The sequence below is a fragment of the Pleurodeles waltl genome, chromosome 5 (assembly GCF_031143425.1).
Source record: "Pleurodeles waltl isolate 20211129_DDA chromosome 5, aPleWal1.hap1.20221129, whole genome shotgun sequence".
In the NCBI taxonomy this organism is placed as follows: Eukaryota; Metazoa; Chordata; class Amphibia; order Caudata; family Salamandridae; genus Pleurodeles; species Pleurodeles waltl.
In genome coordinates, this window is record NC_090444.1 from 962,885,175 (window position 1) to 962,897,200 (window position 12,026).

A 12,026-nucleotide genomic window follows, 5' to 3' on the forward strand; every position below is an offset into this window, starting at 1 on the left:
TACTGGACGTCAAACACCACCATATGAGTACAGTTCTGGACCTGAGGACATTCTGCAAGAAAGAAGGACTTCTGTGCTGCTAAAGGGGCTGTCACTCTGCTGGACCTCTACTGCATGTTGCTGGACTCCTGCTTTGCTGTGCCTGCCCTACTGTCTGCTGCCATCCTTGCCTGTGAGTGAGAAGGCCTGGACCTGTTTCTCCACATCCCCAGAACCAAAGTGACTCCAAGGGCTTCTGCCTTGCCTCCTGTTCTGACAGGGACATCAAATACTTTACTCCACTGTGCTACAACTTTTGGACTCAGCCAACTATGAGTCCTTCCCTGCCAAGTGGTGCCAATCCAGTCGTAGGCACTTGTAAGTGGGTTCTGTGCTGTTTCCTACTGGACATCACTCATCCCCGTCACTGTGCCAATCGGAACCGCTGCATCTCTTCTCGACGGCAAACCATTCTTTGCCACTGAAGACAAACACATCACAGCGCTCACTGCGCAGCTCAGAAATGGGCCAATCACCCTCAGCCCTGACACATCACCTTCACATCACCGGCTGCACAGCTCGACAACAACACATTACCTTCATTGTAAAGGACTCAACGCCGTAGCTTGAAGACATCGCATCACTGATAGCACGGTCCGGAAATGACGCATTCCTGACTGTGCGGATCAGAACCGACTCATTACCTTGGCATTGTCTCCTCTGCGCCTTGCATCGGATATTCGACGTCGAAGCAACCCTCCACACAGGGTACCTTTTCAGAGGGAGAAGTTTGGTCCCTCTACCCAGCCCGCACTCCATTGTAGTCAGCCTGAACTTTGGATTTACCCTGGTCTAGTGGGACCAGATATCCCTGGTTGGCGCTTTAAGCTTTTATGCACTACAATTAAAGATATTCTTTGGAAATTTATATCTCAACTTCTACTTTTTGAATTTTTGTTGTTTTGGTCTTGGTTTGATAATTAAATTAAGATCTTTTATTAGAACTTGGTATGGATTATTTGTGTGGGTATTTTCACTGTTTTCCTGTTTTAAGTGCTGCACAAATACTTTACACATTGCCTCATAAGATAAGCCTGCCTGTTCTGTGCCAAGCTACTAGAGGGTGAGCCCAGGTTAATTTATTTTGTGTATCTGATGTACCCTGACTAGGGTTGTGGTTCATGCTTGGACATGGTGCATACCTCTGCCAACCAGAAATCAAATTTTTAACACCTTGTTAAGATTTGGTCTGAGCCCTCAATATACCACAAAGGTTGTGGTGAATTACTAGCGACCACACACTAGGGTGTAGGTAAGCTGACTTTTTACAGAGTAAAGCAAGCTAACATTTGGCTATACTACTGGACCGATCAGTTGCAGGGAAGACTCTATGGCATGTTTTATGACTTTAGAGGAAACATAGGTTCCTGGAGATTTGTGATTCTATTGCACTGACTATAGCCTTCAATTAATTCTCATATCCAGGAATTCTTCCCTCTTCATTCAAACTATGGGAAAGCTGAGACAATAGGATATTGCCTGATTAATTTTGAGGTTCTGTGATCAAATCCTTTGAGATGTGTCATTTCAGTATCCCGGAGACAAAGAGCTTCTGATGCCAGCAGCTGAAACTTTGGGTGATGCAGTTGTAGATTAGAGAAGCAGCAACATGGAAAAGACTGAACTCTAGATATGGTTATTCACAATAAAGTGTACGAAAAGGTTTGTGTCAATCCTGGTCAAGATCCTGAATCCCCCTATCACTCACCTGAGTTTTAAATACATAAAGAAATGGAGAAAGAGGTCTAGAGAGAGAGATACAACTCACAGTGTGGCAGTACAACATAGAGACGTACCACACAATATCATTAGACTGGTACCTTATCACAGATTGCCAGAGGGTGATGTACCCCAACAGTACTGTGGAGTGCAGAGGGAGGTAATTGGTCCAGTGTGTTTAGTATGGTGGTGTTACCCTCATCTCCAAGTATACTAGAAAGCAGTGTAGGAGCCATCAAGCAAATCATGAGTATACCTATACCGGAAAGCCCAACACTCATCCTGTCTTTTCTCATCTTGAGAAGAAAAGTATTAAAAGAGGTGGAAGCTACTTACCAACTTCTACAGGTTGCCACATTAGTTATTTCCAGAAATTGAGAAAAGAGGAAAGGCACCAACCAGGAATATGTGCTTCTTATGATGCTGGGATACAATTGCAATCGAGAGAGAATCAGCTGCAGTGTCCAAACGCGGGAACAATTTCTTGATATATGGCAACTGCTGGTAACAATTATGCAAGTTACATGTCCCCCTCCACTGAAGGCTCTGCGATTGCGAGACTGAAATGTACATCACGACGGGACTTCTAGAAATGTTACAGCTTATCAGACACTGAGGAACTGGTGTGAAATGTGCCTGGGATGTCTGGCAGGATGGGGTGAATGGTGATAGAAGAGTTGAGATAAGGTAATGGACAGGGGATACTGGGTGAGGAACAGAAGGAAGGACAGTTTTAGAAGAGGTTTACTTTGAAGTAAAGGATCACTATCTGTTGCTATCTGTTATATAAATCCTGTGCTGCCACCTAAGTGTCGGTTTCATGTCACATTTTATGATCCTAAAAAACTCAATGTAAATAAGTAACAAACAAGAGCGAGCCTTGCAAAGATAAGCTATTAAAGTGAGATTTGTGAGCAAATCATGTTTGCACACGAAAGCTGTAGAATTTCATGTTATTACGCAGACATAAAACTACATTATGACCTATAGCATCATTTTCCCTGGTTATGTGAATTGTTTTAATGAGGTGGGCGTGCAATCGTCATGAAGCCATTCCCACCATTTATTTGCTCCTATTTTATATCTATGAGACACCAGAAAACACCGGACCTGAAAGACATCATAAATCTGCAATCTAGACCTTGCGTCCGTGCAGATTTATGAATTTTATGAATATTAGGAATTCCCAAAATGTCCAGATAAACCCCTGAAAACATACGACTGTTGAGGTTTCAGCTTCCATTGGTTCTCAAGGAAAGTCTCTGTGAATTCCATTTTTGTATGCACGAACCAAATTACATTTAATGCATGACATGAAGGAGCTGCTAGATTAAACCTTAACAATATTCACAACTTTATCATTTGGAGAGAGGGAGTGTGGAGATCTTGACCCAGGTTATTCTTCCATCACTGCCATGTCATCATTTCAAGGCCATGCTACATCATAAGAAGACGTATGCCCCTCCTCTCATCTGTGATCACCATGTCTTTTCTGAAGCTCGTCTATTACCTGTCATCAGACGTCTATCGATCATGTACTGAGGACACTCGGCCCCTCGATCCTCTGCATGTGGCTCCATGCAGTCCTGTATACCAACCTTTCCAATGTTTGTACTGTTCTTTCTAGTCGTCAGTCTTACAACAGGAGCACGCTGATGGCACTGATAGCAGAGTTATGCCTCATCACCCCTGCTGGCTGCATCCACTCTCTTCACACTTTGGTCCCAGTGGCAGTGGTAGGTGTGCATCTCTCCAAATTATGCAAAGGGAGAGCCGTGGACCAGCAGCAGCAAGAGCCAAATTAAGACCTACTACACAAGCGGAGGGTGGTGGTGGGGACGGGGGTCATCTGCTTTCCCCAGTACCCACAATGCACTGCCTTGTGCACAATGAACAATACCATAACTTTTTTTGCGATTATTGTTACATTTTCACCTATCTTGCTTCTTGAAAAAAAGGGGTCGATGACCACTTGAAAAGTTGTGTCCTTAGGTTTGGGTTCTCGACAATCAGTAATATTCATGTTTATCTTCCTACCTTGCAGGAGGACTGAACGTCATTGCCTCTGCAGATCATGCTCCTTGCTGTCTGATACCTGCAGACGTTTTCAGGGTACATCCAGATCTTTTGTACAGCAGGACCATTGAATGAATATTCTGTGTAAGAAGGGAAACCAGTAAAAACGATGGGCTTACTTGAGGTAACATATGAGACCTCTAACAGAATTACCATTCATTTGTCTCAAAGAACACAGAAGTAAACAGAAAAGCGTCATCGTACATTCGCACAGTGCCTGGTCCATAAAGTGATCTGACAGGGGCAGAGAAGATCTGGCGTCTTATTTAGAGCCCAGCGAGCTGGATACTGCGTCAAAAGGGGGCAGGTGTCATCCGTATTACAAGTATCATTACACACAATGTATTGGTAATACCATTCCCCAGATTATTGGCAAGGGTACACAGCCAAATTCTTTTAAGGCCCTAATGTCCTGAAAACGTGACTTCCGCCAATTAATATAAATACCTCTGATAATCAGTCCCAAAGAGCTCATTTTCGCTCTCGCTCTGGCAGGAGAAGAGTGAAAGTACTGATTAGGCTGTGTCTGTAGCCGAGATAATTCTGTCTGTGTGCTGCCAGGTTTAGCTGCTTGAGTTGCACTACTCCCACACCTGTTCAAATGTATTTGTTTTCACAGCTCACATTCACTCTACAGAGCATGTTGGTACTAATACAATAACCCTGCAAATGACACACTGAAAGCAAGAAAGGAAAGAAAATTGGGAAACTGATTCACAAAACAGGAAGGTTTGGAGAGCTTTCCTAGAGGAAAAAGTAGTTCTGATTGCTGCATAACGAGATGGAAAAGCCGCTCAATGGCATGGGGCCTACATAGCTAAAGGATCTGTGTGTATTATCCAGGAACACATACAAGTAGGCAAGAATCAGAGCGAAGAAACCTATCGGATGAATCTACCCTAATAATGTGATGCATCAGTGCCAATACAGCTTTGTAGACTAGTCATGCTACCCAGTGCCTAATTCGTTAATAAAAAGGTGCCGGTGCTCAAAGCCCTCTTCTTAAACACGTGGCTGCTGCAATTAAAAGTGCGAGCACATAATACTGAGGCAGTGTAATCATGAAGCCACCTCGGGCCTCTTCAATCAATTTACAGCCTCTCCCTGCCCCTTCACTCTGTCTTGCAGCTTCTGTCTTTTCCACTTTCTGACGCTTTTTCCTTTTTCTCTTCCTCCGTCTTTCCCACGTGTCTTTTGCTCTCAGTAAATGCTTGAGACAGAAAACTAAGCACTGGCCCGCAGAAATAAGTGCTGGTGCTCCGCACCGGAAACAACAAGCACAAATTAAGCACTGATGCTACCACAGAGTGCACATGCTGATTCACTGGCAGCCAGTGATCATTTTTGCGGCTCATTCACAAAGAGTTTTTAGAAAAATATAAAGCAATGCTCCTGTAGTACTCTTTTACATACTCTTACATTCATTTGTGATCTGGCTCCAAAGAATCTGGAATGAGACTATTCATGGAATATTTAGGAAATATTTATATACAATTATTATAAATAGAAATGCCTTTGTTCTCTTTAAACTATTACTCTTAAGGAATTCGCACGGTTTTAGGGATGATTCATAAAGAAACGACTGACAGACAGTTGTCTATAGATACCTCTTGAATAGCATCATCTTTAGATTTCCCTTTCTTTAGATCCGGGAATGAGCAATGACATCTGTCCTTACCTTGCAGAAAGAGGGAACATGAATGACATCAGCATGTGGAGGAAATACGTTCTAGGTTTGTGCTTTACAACTATAAGCCACACTCCATGCACGTCCAAATGGGAAATGCACAAACCTTTCAGGTGGAAACTCTAATGAGAAGCAGCTGGTGTAGCTTGGCAAGAAAAAACACTTCAGTACAGAATCTGAGGGGCTTGAAAAGTCATCTGGCAGAAGCAATCTCGAGATTTTGGGGGGTACCAAGGGAGCTTTAGAGAGGCTAAGATATAATTAATTGCCATAAACAAGGCAGGCACTAATGAAAGCAGTGATCGCTGGGGTGTGACTATTAGACGAAGGAAAAATCTTATTTGGCTTTGTAAGTGGTCCAAGCTGAGGACAGAGATGTAACTTGTGGCCATAGAGGGAGTATGGTATTGTGTGTAAAACGCTGGTTGTTTGACGGTTGTAAAGCCTGTAATATTATGTAAGTGTAGGGAGATGGATTCTGGTTCCTGTCCCCAACTTCCACCTTTTGCTTGGTTTTTAGATGCAGCTTTGACTGTAGTGCACTAGGTTCGTGCTAACCAGCCCCCCAGTGCCAGTGTCCATCCCTAAAACAAGACACCTGGTCACTTGATCATCAAGTGACCAGGCCCTTCAGCTCCCTGTAAGTCCCTAGTAAATGGTACCCCTGGTATCTAGGGCATGGGTACTGAAGAGGGCCTTCAGAGCTCCAGCACAACTTGTGCCACTCTGAAGGACACAGCACCAACCTCATGCAGACTGACACTGCAGGCTGCATGACAAGGTGCTTCCAAAATTAAAAACACAACATGGCACACAGCCCGTGTCCCGCACCCTACCCAAACCACCACCCACCTCCCATCAGTCCTTCCACTGACACTTTGCACCTGCTCAGAGCAAGCAGAAAATGTCAGTGTTTTTCTTCTCTGGAATTAGGGTAAAGCTGCATGGAAAAGGTCCCATTATTTCTAGGTCTGAACAGTTATTCCACATCCTGAGGGAAAACTAGTAATCACTAGAATTTGGCGTACAGATAACCTCTGATATCCTCGTACCACATTTAGCAATACTCGTTAGTAGTAATGATCTTCACCTTGGGTCAAATTTTGTCTCACTGTTTATCGTCCACTAACCCAAAGGAAGGTGGGAGACACTGCTGGGCTGTCACAAGGGAGGGTAGAAAGTTCCCCAGTCCGTTGACAATGAAGAGTAAAATCAAGAGAGACTTCAAAATAGATGACACAGGCACAAGGGTTACCATGAGTTATGATTGACATTTGTGGTTCCAGTATGATATGGAAGTACTTATTTGTGACTAGGCTTTCTGGATGCACCGTGATATGAACGGTAAACAGCTTGCCCTGTAGCTATGGAGACGGCTGACATGAAAGGTCTTCTGCAAAAGGTGACTCATGTACATAAAAGGTTATAGGAACCTGAGAACCTGGGAAAGGCACGAACATGGGGGTAAACAATGTATTAATAAATGGTGCCCTATGAACATGTAATACCGTCTACACACCAAATAAGGATTTGAGCCCACTCCTGCGTACGGTAGGAGCACAGATCGGCATCCCACCCGACGGAGTGGATATTATGAAATAGGTAAGCCAAGCTTAAGCTCACACCTCTTTTTCTCTCTCCCTCTCTCTTTCTATCAAGACCTACAAATGAGGGAAATAGGAAGGAGAGTGTGTTTGAAGTAAAAATGAAAAGTTGTCATTAGGGAGCATACGATTTGTGCATTAGAAACAGCTGAAAGAGCATAACCTGGCTGTGCCATTATGTTTCTTAAAACATGAGATGAAGGGGTGGTTATTTTTCTTTTTGCAATGTGTAAACTGAATTCTTAACCATCATGCACTGAAATATTCAGTAAAGGTGCACAATGAAGTTAATGTTTCATGTACGCCACATATAATCTTTGTTTGCAAGAATGTCTATGTTATAGTATTTTAGAAATATTCTCCTTTATAATAATTTTATATTCGACAATTTTCACATTTAAAGCATACTGAACTGAATGTACATTTGTGTTCATTTTAGTTTGGTCGGAGTGAAGGCTGCAGTCTTTTTTTGTGTTCTAATCTTCAACGTGAAAACTTGTTTTTCCAAAGCTGCAGATGCTGAAACTAACAAGGAACTTGTTGTGCACAAGAGATAAGAGATTCTAAGAGATGCGGTACAGGATGGAAGGAGTATCCTGGCATTGGCAACTATAGCATTGAGATTCCTGAATGCTAGAGTGTATCTAGGCCAAGTGACGAAGGCTTTGGAAGACTGTAGTGTCAATTATGATTGATTTGCAGTTTTGTTTTTTCAAATGAAAGTTTTGATTATGATGCCATCACACTTGGAAAAAACAACATTTAACTGTCGTTTAGTTTGCCAGCGATTCAAATTCTCTTTGCCCCTTGCTCAGAGCGGACCTTTTTGAGGTACAGACCTTTTACTTTATATGTGGCTTTATGCCACTGCACCTCTTTTGAACAGAATATTCTACAGAATTTTTGTTTGCTAACCTTTCTCAGGTATTCCTTTTGTATTAGAATTGGTTAAGTAGCCAGATTCAATAGCTGGGCAAGAGAACTTAATTTAGGATACAGACATCACATATGTTTCCTGATTTTCTGCATTGTTGCTATTGAAGTCTTGGTCTTTTATATGTTGCTTTAATTTAATATTGTGCAATGCCTTAATTCTCCATTGATGATTATGTATAGCTATTCTATGATTTTGAGACTCACCTATGTAACTGTGGCTTTGAATCTGTAATTAAGCCCTTTGAAACTTTCATTTGGACTCTGAGGTTTAATGTGTGACTATTGAGTTGCACTGTAAATGACTTGAATAATTTGGGAAAATTATTTCTCCACCCCTCGTAACAGAGAAGAAAGATTAGTCAGATCCCAGATAAAGAGATAGGGCCCCGTGCTGGATCAGATGGTAGCAAACAAGGATGTTTCTCTTTCCGAATTAAGGAGAACTGAAATTAGACTGTAAAACAGTTAGTCCCCAGAGCCCAAACCCTAGTGTCCATGTCCAGAGCTGGAGAATCTGCAAAGTTGCTAAGGTTCGGAAGAGAGTTGTACTGGCAGCGGAAGAGGGAGTATTAATATGGTTGCGGAGTGCAGCTGTCTTCATTTAGCTTTCAGTGGTTGTGAAATTGGATGGTAATTTGCGGTGATCTTGGGATGTTGTGTGATTGTGGTGATTTATAGAAACGTTGAAATAGTTAACGGGTTCGTTGTGGCCTAAGATCCCAGAATAGTTTAAAGGTGTAGAAGACACCATTTTATATTGTTTGCTAAGTGGTTGTGTTCGCTGTGAGACGTCAATGGTACGGTTAAAATAGGGATTTACTTTGCGTGAGTGTGAAACAATTGGTATAGTGGATCTTAATGCGCAGAGAGAAACTGACCAGATTTAGATGTTACCCCGCAGATCGAGGTCTCATCAGAAGTGATTGTAAACTTTCTTGTTTGGTTGAAACTGTTTATTATTTAGCAAAGCAGACAAAGGTTATTGTATTGTATTTTGTATGCATGTGATATTTTGAAGCAAGTGTGTATGCAGATTGTAAAGAAGGGGGAACTGCTACAAGGAGTGTTATCTACATCACAGTGTGCTGTGCTGGTATAGGTTGGTCGGTTTGGTACCGTGCTGCTATTGGTGGGCAACGTCATAATAAGGTGCCACGCTGCAATTGGCAGTTGTGTTGGAGCAAAGGATTGTGGATACAGTGTTATTTTTAATCAAATTGGAATATTGGGAAAAGTTTTGAAACATGAAATGCTTGTACAAGATATGTTTAGAGGAAATGTTCATATTCCTAGTAGGGAGGGAGAAGTGGCGCCTCCGGAAGGTACTCCAGGTCATTAGATGGTGATTAACGTAGGGCTCAATACATGTGTTTTTCTTGGTCAGTGGTACAAGTTTACACAAAAGGAAGGTCCATTGAGATTCTCACAATATGGTGCATTTAACTTGAGAATTATAAAAAAAATTGAGGAGAGTATTATATGAAATTAAGCCACCTCCTAGACCTGCACAATGTGAAACCCTTAATGCTTAGGAACAATCAGCTTATGCGAGAAAAAAAGAAAAATATGAAAGACTGAGTGAAGAAAGCTATATGTACTTATGCAGATGCTGGATGGGATGCCCAGCAGAGAAGCTGGAGAACTGACATGATAGAAGGAATTAGACTATATCCAGCTTTGACAACAGATGCAGTTGAGGGAGAAGGGCAAAGGAAAATGACTCAGAAACCGAAAGAGAAGAAACAAAAAGAGCCTGATGATATGAGTATGGACAGCGATGAAGGCTCTGGAGATAATCTTTTGGAAGTGTTACCTTCTGAACGTCCACCTCGATATAAGGAAGGTAGGGATGGAAGTGGAAATCAGGTTGTTGGTGGTATGGTCCGACTAACATTGTGACTGCTTCAACTAAGATGATCCCTAGTACTGTGAGAGTTACTTCCACAACGGTATCCCGTGAGTTAAGAAGTGAAGGTTTGAGAGAAGGTGCCCCAGTTGATCCTACAGTGAGTGCTATTGATTCCCTTACAGTCCCAGTTACTATAGGCCCTGTAGTTCCTATGTATAAAACAGAAGGCTCCAAGAGAAATACATGCACTTTGACTGTACCCAATAATGCTGAACGGCAGAGCAGATTTCCAAATTCTTCAGGCGTTAGAGAGTGTGTTTCTTTAGTTTCGACACACACTAGCACTTCATGTGAAGCAACTGCATATACGATTTTGAATATGTCAGGATGCACTTAACAGAAGATAGGTACATTTCAGAAGATAGCCAGACATAATACTTTTGCATGGAAATCACCTTTGAATTTGGGAAATGGCGCTCAGGGAAGTGATTCCACGCCTAAAATTCCTGTGGTGACACGATCCATTTGTGCGAAAGAGATAGATGACTGGGTCAAATTCTTTAATGGAAATGCTCCATCTGAAGAGAGTACAAGTTCAGAATTGAGTCAGGGAACGCTTCCATCCACACCGAGACAGAGGACTTTAAACGAGGCAAAACTGACAATAGAATTGGATGCAATGATTGGTGGAAATCTTGGATTGGAACAGCTAGAGTCTTATCAAGAAGATGAGCTTCTATTAATGTGTAGGGACATTATAAAGCGAGCGGGCACAGTTCATGATAAATTGGCAGCATTGGCTCAAAAATATGAAGTAGACCTAAATAAAACCAAGGCTTTGCAAAAGAGCTAGCGAGTGTGTTAAAAACTCAAGATTAGGGAGTTGTTTCAGAACATTAGGAAATTAATTAGTTTAGTGGGAGACCTAATGGGCAAAAAAGAAAGAGGTGAAGAAACCTTCAGGTGAACCGCCACCATATGGAGCAGAGGGAGGTGTTACACCCTTCTCCTTGAGAGAAGTGCCTGGTGGTGGTTATGTTCATATGCCATGGAGTCAAAGTGATCTTGCTTTATTTACCAATGATTTTCCAAAGTTGCAAGAGAAGCCAGTGGAATGGTATCAACAGGTTGAAAGGTTTGTGAAAGTTTCACAGGTGTTGTGGATTGAGTTGAATGCATTGTTTGACATTGTCATTCCAAATGACTTGTGGACTGAGGGTAAAACAGCTGATCGATGGCCTGAGACAAAACCGACAAGGAATGTATTAATTAAGGGTCCTTTGCCGTTGGTGATGTAGAAATATCAAGAGGTCAAGACATTCCTGAAGGGGAAGGTGCCTCCTCAAGATCTTGGCTAAGTCAAGATTGATATAGCAACTCAAGAGCAAAAGGAGTTGATCCATGCTTACCATGAAAGGCTGTTACAGGCATTCAAACAGCATAGTGGCATGGAGACTTTAGAGGCAAAAATATGGGACATTTTGGGTCGAGGTTTGTGACAGAATTGAGGCCAGAGATAAGTCTAATGATTCAGAAGCATTTAATCTGTTGGCAGAATAAGTACATTGGGGAAATTTTGCATAATGATAAATATTGCCATGATGAAGTATAGAAGAAGCAGAAAAAGGTGAAGGAAAAGTTGATGCTTGCTAAATGAAAGCAGCTCAAATGACTAGTCAGATTATCATAGCTGTAAATAATGCCGGTACAAAGAACGGTGTATATCAACAGCCACAGAATACAATGCATGGTAGAGGTTGAGGAGTCCCAGTAGACCCTAGTACAGTAATAGATGTAAATAGTCTAAAAAGATCAACTCCTTGTCACCTCTGCAATAAGCTGGGGCATTTGAAGCAGGAATGTCATTTAAAACTTGGCTAATCAGGTCCAAAATGCAGAATTTGTACCTCCTCAAAATAACAATCCTAACCAGATATAGGGTGTCCAAAGACCTAAGAGACAAATTTTTTAGGTGCCCCAAGCTCCGGTGATACAAGTCCCCCAACCCTCGATGCTACAGCAGAGTGCTGTTCGATCACGCCAGAACGTAAATCAGGACATGAGAATGAATGCGAATGGGGTACAGGATAATAATCCATTTCAATAGCTCCCTTTG